This window comes from Lissotriton vulgaris, chromosome 5, assembly GCF_964263255.1.
Source record: "Lissotriton vulgaris chromosome 5, aLisVul1.2, whole genome shotgun sequence".
Lineage (NCBI taxonomy): Eukaryota > Metazoa > Chordata > Amphibia > Caudata > Salamandridae > Lissotriton > Lissotriton vulgaris.
In genome coordinates, this window is record NC_141693.1 from 1,149,768,426 (window position 1) to 1,149,782,174 (window position 13,749).

The following is a 13,749-nucleotide window of genomic DNA, read 5'->3' on the forward strand; positions in this document are numbered from 1 at the left end:
GGCAATAGCTTAAACGTTTGTAATAACTTTTGGGAAGATTATGTTCTTTCTATTTTATTGTGATGAAAATCCAAGAACAGCAGTGAAATATTAACATATTTTTGTGACATTTGTAATATAGCTTGAAACATTGAGAGAACATATTAGAACCAGTTGTTGAATGGTTGCACAGAGTGATGCTGTGGCGTTCAGTGGTGCTTAGTGATGCTGTGGCCTTCAGTGGTGCTGACTGATGCTGTTGCCTTCAGTGGTGCTGAGTGATGCTGTGGTCTTCAGTGGTGCTGAGTGATGCTGTGGCGTTCAGTGGTGCTGAGTGATGCTGTGGCGTTCAGTGGTGCTGAGTGATGCTGTGGCATTCAGTGTTGCTGAGTGATGCTGTGGTATTCAGTGGTGCTGTGGTGTTGAGTGGTTCTGTGGTGCTGAGTGATGCTGTGGCGTTGAGTGATGCTGTGGCATTGAGTAATGCTTTTGCGTTGAGTAATGCTGTGGCGTTGAGTAATGCTGTGGCGTTGAGTAATGCTGTGGCGTTGAGTAATGCTGTGGCGTTGAGTCATGCTGTGGCGTTGAGGGTTGCTGTGGCGTTGAGGGATGCTGTGGCGTTGAGTGTTCTATTGTATGCAGAAAATGTAAGAAGAGGGGGCATTATGCCAGGATGTGTAAACATTTAAAGCCAAAGAAGAAACATTTACATGTGTTTGAAGAAGAAGGGGAGAAGTCAAACAAATGAGTATTCCAGGTTGTGCATGAGGCAACGGGTAAGGAAAACATGCCGGACATGTGTGATAGCGTACAATAAGATTTTGAGGCTAGTTATGCACTAATTTTTTGGTGGGGGAATTAGTGTGTGGTTGGTTAATGAATGGTACTTGTTTGCAGAGATGAGCTGTTTGCCACTTAGCGAAAGTAGCAAACTCGCAATAGGATGTTGTGGGGTAAGGCGCTGCTCAGCTGCCCTAACAGAACCAAAGTGATTGGCTTTGTAAAGAACCCCCCCCCGCAATAAAAATGTCTGTTTATGGGAATTAAGACGTAAAAATAGTAAAATACGCCTTTGCCATCAGTGCATTCCGCCAATGCACATAACCTTGACAAACCTATTGCGGCTTGGAGCAGGCTTGGCTTGCAGGGTAGTTGCTATTAAGTACTATGGAGCACTGGGGCGAACCGTGCTCGTCGGGGTTGGCTGCAGGCAGTGGCGCGGCTCCTGTGATGTGTTTGAAACTTCAAAGGTAAGTCTTATCTCTGAAAGGAATGAAATGAGGGCTTTCTTTCTCCCACCCTAACCGAGAACTTAATTGTTGTGAAGCGAGTTTTTGGCGTTTCTTTCGCTCAGTGGTGCCGCAGATCTTTTATTTATATAGGTGTGGTGTAATGTCGGGATGGACAAAGGCTGCACTCCCTTTATCTATACATGAATATTTAAATCACAAGGTAGCAGGGAAGCTGGCAGTTGTGCAGCTGTGCAGCTATCCCTGAAATGATGCGGTAACCAGATGTGTACTCTGAAATTCTAATATTCAATGTTATGGTGTGATGGCATTTCGCAGAGGGGGGCGGGGGAGAGCATTCCTTTGAAGTCTGAAGCTCTCGCTGTGGCGGGTCTGATGCGTGCGACAAATGGTGGTTTGTGAGGTGGGGTGGCGGGGAATGGAAGGGATTCCTGAACTGCACGTGAAGTCTGGTGCTGCGAGGCTGATGGGCGGGGGAGCAGGGGCGAGCATATGGGGTGTGAGTGAGGCCAAGCGCGCGCCTGGCGAAGCGTCACGCTTCAGTAGACCACATGCATTGGGAGGAATCCGCTTGTTCGAGAGTGTTGTTTCCTCTACAATAGTTCAGAGCTATAAATAGCTGGACCTAATAATGGAAGGTGCACCAGGAAAAAAAGTCCAAACGCTGAATAGGGAGTCCTTTACGTTTCTTTTATTCTTTATAGTTAAGCATGCAGTCAGACATCAGCCAATGCGTTTTGTTCTTTACAAAAGAACTTCTTTAGGGCAATGCAAATCATTAGCAGGGGTCCCGACAATGTCGAAACACAAAGGTCAATAAGTCTAATCCCTACTGAAAACTCCTTAATATTAGTCCCAGTACATAGGCAGCATTCACAAGGATCTTAGTCAGTTGTGAAAACAGATCTTTGCAGGATGTGTCTCAAAACGTATATATATATATATATATATATATATATATATATATATATATATATATATATATATATATATATATATATAATCACAGGAAACCACATCTGGAGGCTCCAAAATAAGAGTTCCAGTTTGTCAATTCCAGCCCCAAATGTTTCCTTTAGGAGATATTAGCATCATGGTCTCTGCGGTCCCAGGCACTCGAGTGAGCCCGGGACCGCAGTGCGGACACAAACCCTACTCATCTTTTCCGTGTGGAGATATCCACCACATGAGTCTTTGTTTTAGTATTAAATGTTGAAGGGTCCAGGAGGAGTGTCCAGAAAATGGGGGATACTTACTACTAAATGAAAGAGGTTTAGGCAGTGACGGGTTAGTAGGGGTTTAGGAAGAGACATGCAAGTACAAACTCCCACCTGAAAAAGATTAAGTCCAGTGCTATTCACAAACAACACTTCTGAAGTCATTACAACACATGTACAATTGCTGGTATACTGAAATAACAACGAGGGGAGGTAGAGTAAAAAGATAGGATTCCTACTCCACAGGCACTGATAATTAAACAAGAAGAATCCTACTTCCAGTGTGCACCACAGGGATGGGGACACTCAGTGTTGTGTAAATTACCCCTCACACACCAACAGGCCCCTTGGTGTCATGCTTCATCATCAGGGTCTTCGCACCCCGCTAGAGGGATGCGGCACGCTGCGACCTACGACTACGCGGGAGCGTTGACAAGGTTGACTATGTGTGGTGTGTGTTGAGTGCAAGTGAAGGGATATATGTGAGTGAAGGGTGTGGTGAAAATTTAAAAAGTACCTGGCTAGTGGGTGGTGTGAAAAAACTTTATTCAGGACCCCTAGCTGGTGCTATTAAAAAGATGTGCAAAAAAGGCGAGGTCCGTTGTCTTAATTAGGGACAAAACCTCTGGTGTGCGTCGACATGTTTCGGAACTGGTGTTCCTTCTTCAGGACGGGGCACAACTTCCCAACCCTACTCACGTATTTCTATAAAAAGGTGTTATCTTAAAATCTTTTTACTGAAAAGTGATAACAATCTCACGGAGGCTAAAAATGTGCCTACAGCGGTATTATTGGTTCATGCAGTTGCATGCCCTGAAAAAAAGAAAAACCCAAGTAAGTTTGGTTACCATACAGGGTTGGCTCAGACAGGTGCAGTCACCTGGAGCCCCAAACAGTTAAATTAACCTGTAAAGAAAAATGGGACACACATGACACACAACATAGAAGACACATTTATAGTTCTTTGTATTTGTTCTGTAAGACATACTCATAGTCACTGTTGTATATTGCATCATGAGCATATCCAGAACATCAAGGTAGGTAGGTGGATCCACAATCTGTGAGGGTAAAGAGTTGATTTCAGTGTTTTTACTCTTTTTACTCACTGTTTGACTCCACGCTAAATCTGGGTATCTGGGAGTTTCTTTTGTGCAATATACTCACGAAATCCGCCTAAATTGGCCTCCTTCTACCACCCTGTGCTGCTCCGCTGTGAATGTGTTAGCGAGCAGGGCTGTGGTATATATTAGGTATTCAGGTGTTGTTTGATTCGTTAATTAGCGGAAATAGGCAGCGGGCCATATAAGGGACATCCGTATCCCCGCCTATCATGAACATGCTCGCGGTCTCTATGTGACATGTGTCGTTTTTAGCTCATCTCATTCGTTAATTACCGGGTTTTGTAGATAGACCAAATTAGGAGTTTCCGCTTCCCTGCCTATCATGAGCCCGGCCATGGGTTCCTGCTGACATGTGTCCTACTGAGCATGCCCGGTCCTTGAGTGTTCCGAGAAGCACGCGCATGCGCACATCCCATTCGCTCCGCCGTGGTCCGCTGGCTTTCGGCGCATGCGTAGCTGTATGGATCGTCTCTTCGAGGAACACTGTTCTAATGCGATGTGTACCGCATTGACTTTGGGCCATTCAAAGTGATACTAGTGTTTAGCGCGTGACTCCATATTTTGTATATTGCTTATTTTATTATGTGGAGCATCACCTACTGCGATCCATAGTCTTATTTGTCGCCTGGGCAGTGGTATAAAAGGAAGAAGTTATTAACATGATCCAAAAACGGTGGGAAGCGCATTACTTAGGGGCATTCCGTGATTTCTTTATTTTATTCTCTAGATTGAAAACACATCAGGTTGCTTTGGATTTTTGAATTTTTTAGTTCTTCCTTATTTTTGAAATGAAAAATGAGTTTCATGACGTTACTGTGTATTCAGTTATTGTCCATTCATTTGGCTCCATGGAATATCATCATTGAGACCTATGATGTGGGTTCCCAAGCGAAACACCCATCGTTGTTCTTTTTGGAACAGGCCTGTTTCAGATGTTAAACGTTCAATTACAGTCCAACGTAAGTCGTTGATGCAATGTTGATGTTCCAGGAAATGTGATGCCATCTTGGTGGTCGTTTTTTTACAGCGTATATTGCTTTTATGTTCACCTATCCTCACTTTGACAGGTCGGGTGGTCATGCCTATATACTCTAGACCACATGGGCACGTTATCATGTAGACCACGTTCTTCGTGTTGCAATTAGAGAAATGACGCTGTTCCCATGACGTGCCATTCCTAAAGGTTAGGGTTTTGCTTTTCTGGGTTTGATGACAGCAACTGCAATCGCCACAAGGGAAGTGTCCTTGGACCCCAGTCACATTCTGTCTTCCAGTGGGGTTCTGTCGTGGTCTAGTATGTACCAGCATGTCTTTAATGTTTCTGCCCCTCCGGTGTGCATACATTGGTTTCTCAAAATCTAGGTCTCCACAGTTCAGTATTCCCCAATGTTTGTTTATGACTTTTGATACCTGGTTCGATATGGATGTGTATGTCTTAACACAAATAGGTCTTTTGCTCGCTCCTTTGTTTTTTGGATTATCCTCTAGGAGTGCATCCCTATGGTTATTCCTTGCGCGTTTCATTGCCTTGTCAATGGTTTTGATAGGGTATTGTCTCTGTATTAGTTTCGTTTTTAAATCTTTGGCCTGTTTATTAAATTGGTTCAATTATGTGCAATTTCTTCTGAGACGTAAGAATTGTCCATACGGTAGATTCTCCCTTAAGTGTCTGGGATGGAAACTATCGTATCGTAATAAACAGTTCCTGGAGGTGGGTTTAAAATGGGTGGTACTTTTCAGCCTTCCATCCTCAGTGTATATATTCAAATCCAGAAAAACCATTGATGTGTTGGAGATCGTACTTGTAAATTTTAGGTATTCATTCAGGTTGTTGAGCCAAGCTACAAAATTCGTGGCACTGTTTACATCCCCATTCCACATGATGAAGATATCATCTATGTACCGTTTCCAGGTGTTAATCTGGGAACGGTATGGATTGTCTTCATGTAGGATCTTGTGCTGTTCCAGGTGGTGGACGTATAGTCCCGCTAGAGAAGGAGCAAAAGTACTACCCATGCTCGTTCCATGGGTCTGTAGGTATAGGGTCTCTTTATATTTGAAAAAATTGTCTTTCAAGGCCATGGTGATGCATTCAAGGACCAGGTTCCTTGGTGTCTGGTACTTCCATGTATTACTGAAGAGCACTTCCTCTATGATTTGTAGTGTCTCCTCATGAGGCAGGTTAGTATATAAGCTCTCCACGTCGAGGCTTAGTAGGAGCTGTGTGCATGGATCAAATTCCTTGTCTTCAAGTAATTGTAAGACCGCTTTGGTGATTTCAAATATGTGTTTGTTGATTGTACCATCGGTCGGAGGAAAGCATCCGAGAACTTAGACAGTGGCTCCAGAATCGACCCAATCCCGGAGACGATGGGTCTTCCCGGAGGATTGTTGATGTTTTTGTGGATCTTTGGGATGTAGTAAAAGTATGGTATTTTCGGAGTAGGTTGTTGTAGGAAGTCAGCTTCTTTTTTGCTGAGCCAATCATGGGCTAGACCTTCCTCTACCATGCCGCCAATCCAGATCCGAAGTCCTTCCGTTGGATCACTTTCCAAAATTTTGTAGTTTCGTTCATCCGATAGTAAACGCTGGCACTCTTTATCATATGCCTCCAAGGTTTGCAATACTATCGCTCCCCCTTTGTCTGCTGGTTTTATAACGAGCTCACCGTTGTTTGTTAGCTCTCTCAGGGCTTTTTGTTCTTCACCACTTGTGTTGTAGAAAACGTTTTTCCCTTTTGTATTCAGTTGGTTGACCTCAGTGGTCACTGCCTTTTCAAAGGTTAGGATTTCTACAGGGATTGTTGAATCTGGTGGGGTGAAGGTTGACTTCAACTTTAAGCCAGTATCTGTTTTATCCTCTTGTAATGGCTTGTCTCTGAAGAAAGCCTGTAGCTTTAGTTTCCGGAAGAAGTCCTGTAACTCCATGTTGAGTTTGAAGATGTCTGGTTTTTGGGTTGGTACAAACCCCAGGCCTTTGTTTAAAACATTCTTCTGTGTTGCTGTTAATGTCATAGGTGTGAGATTCACAACTAGGTCCCTTTCTTGCTGGTTGATGGTTGGTTGGGTAGCGATCCCGTCATGCTCCGGGTTGTCCGGGTGTTGGGCTGCTCCTGGTCTTCCCACGCAACAGTGTTGCCTTTCCGGTTCCTGCCTCGTGTGTTCTGGCGCGCCCCTAAAAAAGGTTGTTGTGGCCCTCCATACGGTTGTTGCTGGCCGTAGTAACCATCGCTGTATTCTTGATTCCATAGTGGTCCAAACTGAAAAGGGTTGAATTGTGGTGGGCCCATAAATTGTGGGAATTGATTTTGTGGTTGATAACCGCGCCATCCCCTTTGTCTAGGGAACTGCTGTCTCCTTTGCCTCCAACCTCCTCTGCGTTGTCTGTTTCCTCTGTTACCGCTTGAATTGGAACCTGAGGAGACGTTATCCGAAGTGTCGCTATCCGCGTCACTGTAGGTGCTCTTGGAGACATAATCCACCTTCGTGTATGGATATGCATTTTCGGGGGTAAACTTTGCCACATCTTTATTTAGTTTGTTAGTTTTACTCTGTTTCAGAGTGAACTCGAAGTCAGTCATTTGTTGGTTTAGTTCTTCGAGTCTAGTTTTCAACTCTTCTGGTGGAATGTATGTTTTTAGTTGGACCTCTATTTTGTTTATTTCAATTTTGAGTTCCTGTGTAATCCTGGTAGCTGTCTTGATTATGAGTACTAACCAGTCTCTTGAACAGTGCCAGGAAATCAATGACCACTCTTTCTTAAAAATCAAATCGTTTTGGAAAATTAGTGGTTCATTTTTGACAATCAGGCCAGGTGGTGCCATTTTGTTACGAAGGTACTGGGTCATGAACAACCCGTGGAGGGCTGCTTTTATTTGGTTACGTCTTAGATTAAGCAACTCATTCCAATCATTGGTTTGTGGGCCTGTTTCTTGGTTACACAGGCCTTCGAAAAGGTTGGTGTCAGATAGGATCTTGTCAATCTCGTCCTCTGCAAAGGTGAGGCCGTGTTCATCTTTCATTTTGAGTGGACCGCTGGCTTCTTTTATTATACCTAGGTGTGTGTCTCTATGTGTGTGATGTGTGATTGGAGAAAAAACTCCCGCAGCTCTGCGCTGCCTAAAGACTGAAATAACAACGAGGGGAGGTAGAGTAAAAAGATAGGATTCCTACTCCACAGGCACTGATAATTAAACAAGAAGAATCCTACTTCCAGTGTGCACCACAGGGATGGGGACACTCAGTGTTGTGTAAAATACCCCTCACACACCAACAGGCCCCTTGGTGTCATGCTTCATCATCGGGGTCTTCGCACCCCGCTAGAGGGATGCGGCACGCTGCGACCTACGACTACGCGGGAGCGTTGACAAGGTTGACTATGTGTGGTGTGTGTTGAGGCAAGTGAAGGGATATATGTGAGTGAAGGGTGTGGTGAAAATTTAAAAAGTACCTGGCTAGTGGGTGGTGTGAAAAAACTTTATTCAGGACCCCTAGCTGGTGCTATTAAAAAGATGTGCAAAAAAGGTGAGGTCCGTTGTCTTAATTAGGGACAAAACCTCTGGTGTGCGTCGACATGTTTCGGAACTGGTGTTCCTTCTTCAGGACGGGGCACAACTTCCCAACCCTACTCACGTATTTCTATAAAAAGGTGTTATCTTAAAATCTTTTTACTGAAAAGTGATAACAATCTCACGGAGGCTAACAATGTACCTACAGCGGTATTATTGGTTCATGCAGTTGCATGCCCTGAAAAAAAGAAAAACCCAAGTAAGTATGGTTACCATACAGGGTTGGCTCAGACAGGTGCAGTCACCTGGAGCCCCAAACAGTTAAATTAACCTGTAAAGAAAAATGGGACACACATGACACACAACATAGAAGACACATTTATAGTTCTTTGTATTTGTTCTGTAAGACATACTCATAGTCACTGTTGTATATTGCATCATGAGCATATCCAGAACATCAAGGTAGGTAGGTGGATCCACAATCTGTGAGGGTAAAGAGTTGATTTCAGTGTTTTTACTCTTTTTACTCACTGTTTGACTCCACGCTAAATCTGGGTATCTGGGAGTTTCTTTTGTGCAATATACTCACGAAATCCGCCTAAATTGGCCTCCTTCTACCACCCTGTGCTGCTCCGCTGTGAATGTGTTAGCGAGCAGGGCTGTGGTATATATTAGGTATTCAGGTGTTGTTTGATTTGTTAATTAGCGGAAATAGGCAGCGGGCCATATAAGGGACATCCGTATCCCCGCCTATCATGAACATGCTCACGGTCTCTATGTGACATGTGTCGTTTTTAGCTCATCTCATTCGTTAATTACCGGGTTTTGTAGATAGACCAAATTAGGAGTTTCCGCTTCCCTGCCTATCATGAGCCCGGCCATGGGTTCCTGCTGACATGTGTTCTACTGAGCATGCCCGGTCCTTGAGTGTTCCGAGAAGCACGCGCATGCGCACATCCCATTCGCTCCGCCGTGGTCCGCTGGCTTTCGGGCCGGCGCATGCGTAGCTGTATGGATCGTCTCTTCGAGGAACACTGTTCTAATGCGATGTGTACCGCATTGACTTTGGGCCATTCAAAGTGATACTAGTGTTTAGCGCGTGACTCCATATTTTGTATATTGCTTATTTTATTATGTGGAGCATCACCTACTGCGATCCATAGTCTTATTTGTCGCCTGGGCAATGGTATAAAAGGAAGAAGTTATTAACATGATCCAAAAACGGTGGGAAGCGCATTACTTAGGGGCATTCCGTGATTTCTTTATTTTATTCTCTTTATTTATTTTGTTTTCAATCTAGAGAATAAAATAAAGAAATCACGGAATGCCCCTAAGTAATGCGCTTCCCACCGTTTTTGGATCATGTTAATAACTTCTTCCTTTTATACCATTGCCCAGGCGACAAATAAGACTATGGATCGCAGCCACGGTACTGGAGGATGGTTCACAACGATAGGAATTCAGACTGAGATGAAGGTGAGCGGGGAAGGGGGGCGACCGCTGTTTTATAAATCTATGCACCAGTTCCCTAATCCAAACTGCAATACTTTATTGCAGATGTACAGCGTGAATTGAAACGCTGTCTTTTCTACCGAGAAAGGACACCGAATGAAGGTCCTAACCGGCTATATTAATACAGCACAGACATACGAGGCCCGCGAAGAGTAAAAACTCTCTGTGCAGCGAAAGAAACCAGCACAGGTACGTTGGGCTCCCATTTTAAATATTATGTAGCGGACAGCAAAAATAACGAATAGACTTTCACAAGCGCTATCCCCCATGTCTTTTAGGAGTGTGGAACCCCCGTGTGAGAACGGAGGACATCTTCTATAACCTCAGAATTCCCAATTAAAAAGAAACCTCCATGTAACCAACATCAATAGAGGTAGGAATTTTCAGCTTTTCTGTCTGTATAACAGACTGTCTTCTGAGTGGCTATCAATGTAAACAGTAAATATCCCTCATTCTACACATTAGGTCCACAGTTACGGAAAAAGGACCCTAGAAGTTATAAGCTTCGTTACACATATTGGACCCGCGGGACCGCGTTGCCCATAGATCAAGGTAATAGGCTGTGTGACATCAGTCTTTTGTAATGGGAGCAATACGTTTTCAGATCTAGTTACTGAATGATCTTCTTTCACATTTTTTATTCAGATTACCCTCAATGAAAGAGCCCTGATGAGAATCTGTCATTCATCTTCAGATTCGAAACGCGTCGGCACTTAAAGAAAGGGAATAGAAATTCATTGTTGATCGCATTACCAATTGTTTTTGATTTTTCCCTTGTAATGATTGGGTTGCTTTCTTTTGTTTTCATTTCTGGTAATCAAAAGTGAGAAATATTTCAAAAAGGTAGTGAAATATTTCACAAAGAGTAAATATTTGTGAACACGTAGCTTTTGTAAAAGAAGATTGTGTAATATTTGTATATATGTTTGTCGTTTAAATGTTGTAAATATGTATAAATGTGGTTTATAAGTACCTTTCTCTTCCATGAAAACATAAATTTGAAAAAAATGTAAACAGGTTTAAATAAAATACCTGCACAAGCTGAAGATTTTCTTTGTTTGTGCTTTTTTGAATAATTCTTTATACAATCATTTTCGTGGGGGTTAGCATATTCCTTAATGCTCACACCGTCCTGAAGAAGGAACACCAGTTCCGAAACATGTCGACGCACACCAGAGGTTTTGTCCCTAATTAAGACAACGGACCTCGCCTTTTTTGCACATCTTTTTAATAGCACCAGCTAGGGGTACTGAATAAAGTTTTTTTCACACCACCCACTAGCCAGGTACTTTTTAAATTTTCACCACACCCTTCACTCACATATATCCCTTCACTTGCACTCAACACACACCACACATAGTCAACCTTGTCAACGCTCCCGCGTAGTCGTAGGTCGCAGCGTGCCGCATCCCTCTAGCGGGGTGCGAAGACCCCGATGATGAAGCATGACACCAAGGGGCCTGTTGGTGTGTGAGGGGTATTTTACACAACACTGAGTGTCCCCATCCCTGTGGTGCACACTGGAAGTAGGATTCCAATTGCTGGTATAGCCACAGCTACTAATAGAATATAATTGAGCCAGGGACTGAAAGTAATACCTGATACAAACTAAAGTTAAATAAATAAAAGTAATTTGACTTTTAATATATATATATCACTCGAACTCGTGACACCTTCCCTCTGCTTCGCGCAGAAATGACGAGTGCAGACCATCAATAGTGCAAGTGTATTTTATTCCAGTATGTTGCCTTCACGAGTTTCGGCATGCAAGTGGTCTTGATCACATGTTTGTGCTTAGCAAATAACCCCATTTTCAAAGTGCTAGTGCATGAACTTAGAAAAAATATTTGTATTTATATATACTTCGGGTCAAAAAAAAACATTTTCAAATAAAAGTAATATTTTTTCTTTATACATTTATATCTGCTGAAATGCTTTTTGTGGCTGATTCATCACAATTCTCAGACTTTTCGCCTATTATATTGGCAATTTTGATTTTGTTAGCATAAATGCATTCATGACCCTCTTTCTACAGTCCAAGAAATAGTACGATTCATAATTAAGTGATAATAACTTAACATGCTCCCTAAAGGTGGAAATGAAAACATATTTTCCTGTATAAGCCAAACAAGTCGGACAGATACAAAAAATATACGTCTTAGAATCATAATATTAATAAATACTCCAATTATTTTACCCCATATGCAACTATGATCTAAAGATAAATGGTTTTCATCTAATCATTGATCTAAATGGTATGGCTCATATTTCTACCATTATTCAATGGGATCAAAGTGCTGGCGTACATTGTTCCATTTGTAGCAAATGCTATTTATGTACTTCAAACTGTTCGGCCGCTTGCCGATTATCTCAGTCCCTATCTCAATGAATAATCCAACTAGCAAAGTGTATTCGTGCTACAGTACATGGAGTTAAAGTGACATGTGCCAATAAAGTGCAAATATGGAAACATTCATTTTTCACATTTGTAAAGATGTGCAAACGTATACTATAACTTATTTGAGTTCATCTTACATGTATTCCTACTCGACGTGCGGACGTGGTTGATGTTAAAAAAACCTCTCTAAAAAGTTTATACAGTACAAATAGCAACTACACAGGGACCTTGTTTAAAATTAACCAGTAAAAAGACAATAAGATAAAAACTACCCTCCTGTTTAAAAAACAATCAATAAAACCTAGGTCAAAAATTAATATTGTGCAGGGATCCTGTTCCAACAACAGATTCTAGGTTGAAGTGAAAAGAATCTTAAAATTAATGGGTTTCCAAATATTTTGTCTAATAAAATCATCTTGCAATTCATCTTAATTCATCTCTTTCGGAATAATGATCGACCTCCAGACATTTATTTACTAGGTACAGATCTATAGACACTCATAAGAATGTATGAAGATCTTCCGTTGCGTTCAACCCACTCCAAGATATAACTCGTCTCTAGTCGTCTTAATTTGGCCTCTCAGTCCCTCACTCTTTTAACCAAGGGTATAGCTTCAAAAGCAAAATAACGTAGATGTTGTGGATTGCTATCATGTACAGCCTGGAAGTGTCTCGCAACTGAGTAACTCTAATCTTTGTTAGTTATTGCCCTTAAATGTGGCAAGATACTGTTGTGTATGAATTTAGGACCCTAGTGTAATTTTACCGATTCATGCCCATATATAGGTATAAATCACCCTATCCTTATATAGGCATAGAAATCATAACCATATTTAGACTTAGCCTATGCAGCCCAAATACGGCATGGCTACTTCCACTAGTTCTGAGAATCTACAACGATTTATTGGAAAAACCCGCCTTCAGCAGTTAGGGACTTCCCCTTGCTTGAATATTGATTTATCCAAGAACTCAAGGAGTTTTCAAAGAACTGAGTCTTTGATGACGTTATTATTTCAAACCTTACGTCAAACTCTGCACCTTCAAGGTATAAATATGCCCACATTTGCCCAGGCAAACACACAGTGGTTTGGAGCAGTTCGTCTATCTACTTGCCCGACGCCCTTCTACAATAAGTGCCGAAGGAAGCCGACCCTCCAGCTGACACACTGAGAGAGACGCTGTCTTTTCTCCTGCCGAGAAATCCAGCTCCGGTGTTTCCAGGCTACCCTTGCGGGTTGCTGGGAAATAGTCATGAGAGAGAGATACAAGACCTCCTTAATTCTAAACCAAGGTACGGAGTTGATTAGACCCTTAGAGAATTCTTGTAATAGATTCTTGGCAAAAAGAATACTAAACTTAAGCTACACCTCACTTACTTCTTCCCTCGTACTAGACCTAGGTTAGGTACACTGGGGTAGGCATATTTTAGAAACACCAGTTGAGTACTTTTAGTCATTATTTATTAATGTATGTATTCTATGTTATTTTATATGGCTTAGAAACCATACCATGCTGTTACAGTATTATTTTATAATACTCTTCGTACTGTACGCATTATACTTTGCAACCAGTATTACGATTGTAGCAGTTCATTTCTTCTGCCTGAGAAAGAAGACTGTTCAATAAATACTTTTTATTGAAAACACCCGTCTCTCTATTTCTCTGCACCTCTGGTGAAACGAAGCATGCACAATTGACTGAGTGAAATAGTTGTCTATATTTTCCGCGACTCTAGAGATACGTTTCTTATCCTGGGGAAACAAAG